This window comes from Gracilinanus agilis, chromosome 1 (genome assembly GCF_016433145.1).
Source record: "Gracilinanus agilis isolate LMUSP501 chromosome 1, AgileGrace, whole genome shotgun sequence".
Lineage (NCBI taxonomy): Eukaryota > Metazoa > Chordata > Mammalia > Didelphimorphia > Didelphidae > Gracilinanus > Gracilinanus agilis.
The window spans coordinates 598,871,049-598,879,392 of record NC_058130.1 but is presented as its reverse complement, the minus strand read 5'-3'; the positions used below and the strand labels follow the sequence as shown (position 1 = coordinate 598,879,392).

The following is an 8,344-nucleotide window of genomic DNA, read 5'->3' as shown; positions in this document are numbered from 1 at the left end:
GCCCATATATATTTATATATATATATATATATATATATATATATATACTTATATATAATTATGCTTATTATGGTTCAGAATATGAGATAGGGAAGGGGACAGTGTAAGGAAATGATTTAACTTGGGACCTGACAGGAAAGTAATATTCTTGTTTTTAATCCTTTTCTATAGTCATTTCTGGAAAAATAATGCCTCTTTTAACATCCTTAAATCCTTTGCATGTTAAATAAGTAAATGTATATATTATTAATTCAAAAGCTTTTCAGATTAAATTTTTCCTTCACACTTTGCAAGTCTCTATACATTTATGTATATAGTTTTCAAATATTTCTATAATGATAGCTAATGTCTTAAGTGTTATTTTCAACCTTTTCATTACAGATATTTACTATTTCAGCTATATTATGGGTAAAAACAGCTTTGGTGGGCTACACCTTCTTTATTGCCTTGCTCCTCCAAGAAATGGACTTTAAAGGCAAAAAGTGAAGATAACAACCTAAGAAATTATTCTGCTTTCTAGCTAGAGATTTTTCAATTTGAACAAAACAGTCACAATGCACTAAAACACCTGAAGTGCCCTTTTCCATTCCTTACCTTGCCAAGAATAAAGGTTGAGATTGTGTTCCCTAGAGCAGAGGGAAATACGGTTAGGGAAGGTCACAGAAGGTAGATGGAGCTCACCAGGATATAAATTTATGGGTTTTTTTTTTTCCTTTTTTGCCACCTGCTAAAAACCATTTTAAATGTCAGGAAGAAGTTCAGCCACAAAGATACAGTTAACTTATTTATCCACAATAAGATTATTAGTAATTTGCTGGTGCCAAATTTCTTTCAAGCTCTTGTTTACATTGTCATCTGTTCTGGTTAATTAACCTTTTGTTAACATAAACTATATGTTTGTTTATTAAAACCTAGGAATGGTATTAAATATAAAAGACTTATAGGGCTTGATAATTACTATATATGAGTAAACTATTTTGCAAAGTAAGAGAGAGTATGGAAAAAGAAGGGATGATAAAGTATCAAAAGGTGTAGAGAGGCCAGGTTGAGGGGGCGCTATTCCACCAGCTCCCGAGCTATTCTTGGAATGAGGAGCTGAGAAAAGGCCACAGAATTTAGCAACATGGTTAGATATGACAACAGGAGTGTCTAGGGCCTAGAATATGTTTGGGGACAGGAAAATTATACAGTATAAGATAAGAGCGCCATGGTAGAGTAGCACTGGACAATGTAAAGAACTTCATAAAAATCCAGACTGTCCCAAACTAGCCCAATGGGCTGTTCCTAATTGGAGGTTTGCAAATGGATCCTTGATGACCTCTTCTCAGGTATGTTGGAGAGAAGGTTGCTTACTCATGCATGGATAATGGCAATCTCAAACTCAAATAGAAATAACAGCCACTAAACCATGCATAAGGACCATTGCAAGTTGAATATTGAATTAGAAATCCACATATTAACATTATCTATTTACTAATTTCCATGATTCCTTTAAGTTCCAACTAAAATCCCATTTTTTACTGAAAGGCCTCCCTATCGTCTCTTAATTCTAGTACCTTCCCTCTATTAATTATTTCCTATTTGTCCTATACATAGCTTGCTTTGTCTATATTTCTTTGCATTCTGTCTCCCCCATTTGATTGTAAGCTCTTTTATGGCCAGACACTATCTTTTGCCTCATTTTGTATCCCTAGCATGAGAACAGTGGTAGTACATAGTAGGCACTTAAAAAATATTTATTGATCAGTTGATGGATTCGTGATCATTTATGGTAGCTAGGTGATGCAATAGATAGAGCTCTGGGCCTGGAGTCAGGAAGACTTATCTTCCTGAATTTAAATCTGGCCTCAGACACTTACTAGTTGTGTGACCTTAGGCAAGTCCTGATCAAGGCCTCCAGTTCCTGATCTGTAAAATGGGCTCGAGAATGAAACAGCCAACCATTCCAGTATCTTAACAAAGAAATCTCCCAAAATGGAGTCATGGAGGCTTGGACACAACTGTAAAACAACTTAACAAAAACAACAATACCAGAGATGTGAATATGAGGCCAGCCAGCTAGTCTGCACTGCTTGGAACCTGATTAAAATGTAATTGGAGGGGCAGCTGGGTAGCTCAGTGGATTGAGAGCCAGGCCTGGAGATGGGAGGTCCTAGGTTCAAATCCGGCCTCAGCCACTTCCCAGCTGTGTGACCCTGGGCAAGTCACTTGACCCCCATTGCCCACCCTTACCAATCTTCCACCTATAAGTCAATACACAGAAGTTAAAGGGTTTAAAATAAAAAAAAAAAAAAAAAAATTAAAAAAAAAATGTAATTGGGAAAAAATTTGTAAAATAAATGAAAATGCAATAGAATATAGATTATATTAATATGTAGCTTTTAAATCATTATGTAGTTTGCCAGGATTCTTATGTATATGATTTAGTGGCCCTGTTTCTTGATTTTGACACCTCTGATCTATACTCTTTCATGCCCCTCCAGATGTTAAATAAATATCTTGTAGTGAGTGAATATATATGAGGTGGGATTTAAAATAAATTGGTGCATCAAAAACTGGGGAAGTACTAAAAGAGACAAGACACTAAGGAAAAGGGAATGTTGAAATTAAGATATTCTCCATCTCAGACTGAGAATCTCATCTGCTTACTATTAGAGTAAAGACTGACCAGAGAGTGTGGTGGTTACATGGGAGCAGGTGAGCCATGTTGGAGATTTTGTAAGTGGAATAACTTGGCTGAGATGGAGTTTCTAGGTCCAGAGATAAGGGCAAATTCAAATAGACATTCAAACACCAACAGCCATGTAAGATCTTTAGATGCCAAGTCTTTATTCTCTCAAGAGAGGGGGGGGATCTAGCTGACAAATTTGTGTGGTTGAGGTTGAGGTGGGCACTAGAAGTGAGATAAATAAAAATGTTTTTCTATCACTAGATATGGCTGAAATATAAACATTTTTCACAAGACTACTTGGAAATACCTTTACTTCTGTTAAAAATGCAAAGAAATTATAATAAAATTGCATTCTACATTTATTATCCCTTTCCTCAGAAGACATTTCTTTTTTAAGATTCATATTGCAGGAAGTTTTATACCTTCTTTGGGTTAGGAATTACATTTTTTTTTAATTATGGGTTATTTTTTGCTCAAGCTCAGGAAAAATGCATTTGAGACATCTACAAGTATTGAAACAACAACCCGTTGAAATGCATGTTTTATATTGTCAGTACTGTGCATCAGATGTCTTCATGTGATCCAGCAGTTGCCTAGACAACAATTCTAATAATAATGGATGGCCCTCATGTATTATCAGTGCCTGAAAAAAAAAATAAAAGATTAGTCTCTTGTAGTTTGTAACATTCACATTTCTATTACGCCTCCTCTTTCTTCATTTTCCAATCTGCAGAACTGCTTAACCCTGTTAAATAAACACACCTCTCTCCTCTGCCAAGGCAGCCAGCATTATTTTTAAAACCACATGAAACTGTATAAGGGCACGAGGGGTCTAGTTTAGAACAAATTACCTAATAAAAAATTATTGCCCTTTGGATACATCCTTTAGCAGTTAGGGTAGAACCTGAACTTAGCCTTCAAATACATGATATAGTTGGTATTTGAGTAGACGGATGTCTTTAAATTAACAGTGTTTATGGTTTAATGAAGTTTTGCCAGCAGATTTTTTTTTAAAAAATAACCAGCACCAGCGTATGTGACATTATTTCTTCCTTCCCCTAGTCAGACTCTAAATTTAGGTTCAATTTTATTAGGAGTACACTCAGTCCCTCAGAACCTCAACTGTCCCAGGGATTGCAGACTTTGTAAAAACTCCCCCATCATGCACTGTGAAAGAACACATTAGCAGGTCATGCTGAGTGGGGATGACAGAGTTCCAAGGAATACCCTTTTGAAGTCCACAGATAAAACCTGCTTATTCAGAAAGAATCAGAATTTGCCTTACTATCTCTTTTCTCTTTATCATTAAGTATAACAAATCTTTATTTTCCCTGCATAGACTGATTAGCTCAACAGTCCATTTTCAGTGCTTTTTCCATAATGAGCTGTCCCACAAAATTAGTTCTTTATTACATACTGTGTCATTTTGAAATTATTCTCACAGCTCAGTTTTCACTGATTTTTGCATAGGTATGTATTTTATCTTGTAAGTTCCTGTAGGTGCTTTATAAGCTAGCTGCTCAACTAATACTTTTTGATTGATGGATAAATCAAAGAAGAAATTTATTTTTTAGTAAGGGGCATTTTTTAAAGAGCCAGTAAGTTGTCAGAGTAAAATTTATTTTTCACTATCAGTAGAACATGGGACCCAAATTGGCTTGTCTCCTCAGGCCATGTCCAATTGTATGTACTATTGTGGGCAAGTCATATTGACTCTTTGACCCTCAGTTCCTTATCCATAAAATGTGACTAAATACCACTGGGACCATCTAACTCAGCATTGCTCTAAGGAAAACACTTTGAGGGGTTCATCATATCATGTAAGAGTGAGTTAAGCTATTTCCATTAGTCCACCTACTAAGTCAGTTTGTTCCAGGTAGTGCTAGATAATTTTTATCCAGTGTATATTCTAACAAAGGCACTCAATGGGTATCACAGAATTATAGAATCTTTGAGTTAAAGAGCCCTATGGCCATATAGTCTGGTCTCTGACTGAACACGTATCCAATAATTTTTATACAATAAAGTTGCCATCCAGCCTTCGCTTTAAAGGATTCCAAAGAGGAGGAACTCATTGCCTCTTGAGGAGCACCAGTGCCAATTGTTAAGAAGTTCCTTCCATCAAGCCTAATTGTGCTGCTCTTCTGGGCAACTTCTGCCCATTGTTCCTAATTGTGTCATCTGGGGCCAAATATAGCAAGACCAGCCCCCCTTCAATATTACAGTCCTTTGAAGACAACAATCATACTCCTCTCTCTAACCAGTTCTCTTCTTCAAGCTAAATATCTCCAATTTCTTTATCCCATCCTCATAGACAGAGCAATAATGTCCAGGCCCTTTACCTTCTTGAATGCCTCCTCTAGCTACTCCAGCTTACCAATATCCTTCCCAAAATGTGCCACCCAAATGTGAGTGCAGCACTTAAGGTACTTTTACTTCCTTAGGCCAGGACACTGTGCTCCTCAAAGGTCATATTAACTTTTTTGACTACCTTGTGACACTCGACTCACAAAACTAAAACCCCCTTATCTTTTCTAGCTAAACCAAAGTCCAGCTAGGCTTCCTTTATCTTATGCCTGGAAAGATGATTTTTTGGAACCAAAATGTAAGATTGGCCAATCTGCACAAATGGGTGCAACTGTTACATTGGGTGCCTTTGTTAGAATATATACATATAGAGTGGATAAAAATTATCTAGCACTATCCTAATTGGCAAATACAAGTTATTTACCCACGTTATATTTCATCTTATTAGATATTTTCTTCAATATTCTTCCCATGAGGATCTTTTTTGGAATCCAAATTCTCCCATCTGGTATGTTCACTCTTCTTTCTAGTGTTATCTCATCTGAAGTTGTAAAACTATTCCATTTTTGTCTTTATCCGAATTGCTAAAATTGTTAAAGAACTCAGGACCAACTATATAACTCAATGGGATGTGAATTATAAAGGGAAAAAATTGTTTCTTTTCCTGCTAACTCAAAGACTACCTGCCTGTGGTAATAGACCTATGCTTCCTTCCATACAGTCTAATTCAACATTTATTAAGTACCTACTTTGTTCAAAGGCAGTAAGCTAGAGACATCAAAGCCACTATAGAGCATCTTTAAATATGAGCCTTCACGAGACTGCCAATTGTATCCTGGCCAAAAAACAAAAACCCTCAAATGTTCTCAGCCTATTTTCCCCCTCATGCTCTCAAGTAGCAGTCAATTAATTTCCTGAGCCACCCCTCCCTCCATCTATTAGCTGGCAAAGGCCTAAGGTGTCACTGTCCCTAGCTTGGACATTTACTTGGCAAAAAAAAAAAAAAAAGTCACTGGACTTTTCTCAGCCTCAATTTCCTCAAAGTATATGGGAATAATGTGGGAATATTATGAATAATAACATGGGAATAACAATGGCACCTACTTTCCAGGATTGTTTTGAAGAACAAATCGAATGAAGTTTTATATAGGGAGAGGAAAAGAGGAAGAGAGAGAGAGAGAGAACAAACCTAAAGTACTTTATAAATGTTTACTATTATTATAATGATCTATGTACTTATTGGGTCTTGCTCATTTCCCTGACCACATCATTCTTTACTTCTTTAACTTTTTTGACTAAACGTGAGTGCCATCTCAGTGATTATTCAAAACTAAGATAAGTTTCTATATTAGAAATTGTATTCTACAGAGATTAACTTGAAAGAAAACATTTTTATTTGTTCTTTGCTGGCTTCTCTCTCCAGGACCAAGGAACAGCAGAAATTATACCACCCAGGATGTCCAGTTGTTAAAGTGATTATTGATGTATTTCAGATCAAGTGTACTAAACTGCACATTCACCAGATGTTTCCCTCCTGTATGCACACATACAAACCCACGCACACATCATACACATATACACACTCATGTGTATCTTATGATGAACAAACTTAGCAAATCCCTTCGATTATTTTTACTTATTGAAAAACCTGCATGTTTGGCATTTCCTTTCAGAGTGTTTTAAAACTAGCTGAGGGAGCCAAATTCACTCTCCCTCGTTATCAGACTCAGCAGGTTTCCTGAAATCGCTTGTAAATAGGATGTTACCTGATTAGGTGACTCAGTGGGCTCTAAAGAGATGGGCAGCAGATGAATCAATCAATGAAAAGAAAAAAGGGTAAAGTTTCCATGAGAGTCTTCCAGGAGATTACATAAAAGTACTTTGAAATATGACTTAGGAACCCTGTTGAAAATTGCTTGACCTTAGAATGATTTGTCTGACAATGGCAGCTGTGCCATATAAGCCCAGAATTTGGGGATTTGGGGGTAAGAATCATGCAAAGGAAATCTGATATAGGTTATTTTGACATAGAGAAAGTGAATGTTTTTATTTTCATTATCTAGATAACTAAACCCCCCCAAGCACCCTACAACCCCAGCTAACCCCCCCCAAAAAAAGCTGTGCTTTTGGGGTGGGGAAGCAATCCAAAGGAGAACAAAAATATAGGTTTATCTCTATATTGAAGCAGATCACCAGGTAATTGCTTAATCCACAAATGGTTAAAGTTAGTAGGGAAAAGGAGGATCCAGAAAGTAAGCACAAAATATTCAGTGTTAAGGAATTTTCCTACAACCTCACCAGAAGATAAGAGCAGGTACTTAATCAATTGGAAGGATCTAAAACTCATCATGACATGAAGGAAGACGGACTGGACATAAAGAAAGGACACTTAAATTTGAATCTGGACTCTAACTTGAGCTATCTGAGTTTTACTTTCCTCATCTTTAAAATAGGGAAGATGGGAAGAACTATGCTGCTTACTTCACAAGGATATCATGAGACAACTTAATTGTAAACCTTAAGGCACTATAATGAACATGACTTGTAAATAAATCTTTGGACAATTACCAAAGATTATTAATGCCATTTCTGAACTAAAAATTTAACAGTAAAATCCCGGAGATCCCAAGTTATTGTTCCCACAGAAACTATGGTTTAGACTTTTATTCAGTGAATAAAAAGGTAGGTAGCTTGACCAAGTGGTCATTACTAAAAGAACTTTAGATTTGGGGGGTTGGGTTTCTTTGGAGTTTTTTTCCATCCATTCATGCGAGATAGAGTTCACACACACATAGTTCAATTTACATGTCCAGGAGGGTCCAGAAAGTAATCATAAAATATTATGTAAATGTTAAGGAATTTTTCTTACAATCCCACAATAAGATATGACTAGGACCCTGATCAATTTCAAAGAATTATAACGTGTATTTTTATATTTATTTATGTATGTATACACACATATATATGAAACACTATATTCACATGAAAGTCCCCTCCCCATTTTGTTGTTCTCTGGTATGGGTGAAAGGCAGAAGCCATTCAGCAGTTGAGAATTTGAGGCATTTTCTGGAGATAAAACCATTCACCTGCACCAGAGAGCAACAAGGTGGGGAAGGAATTTTCTTTTTTCTCCACCAAATTGGCTATATCAGAATTGCTAAAAGTAGGAGACTGTGAATCCAATTGGAACTGGAGATATTCACCCAAAAGCACATGGGAATGTAGAAAAGCAAGAAATTATACACAAGAGAGAAGAGAGAGCCTCATGAAACTCTACAAAGAGAAAGGACTTCTAGACCTTTAGTACTAGGAGTTCTGAGTTAACATTTCCAAAATTTATATCATATATATATATACATACATATA

At 36.2% G+C, this 8,344-nt stretch overlaps 1 protein-coding gene across 2 annotated transcripts in view; it reads left to right on the top strand.

The window, feature by feature from the left end:
• The window catches only part of CAP2 (cyclase associated actin cytoskeleton regulatory protein 2), a 170,079-nt gene that overhangs the window by 64,508 nt on the left and 97,227 nt on the right, over positions 1 to 8,344 (top strand). The window lies entirely within an intron of this gene.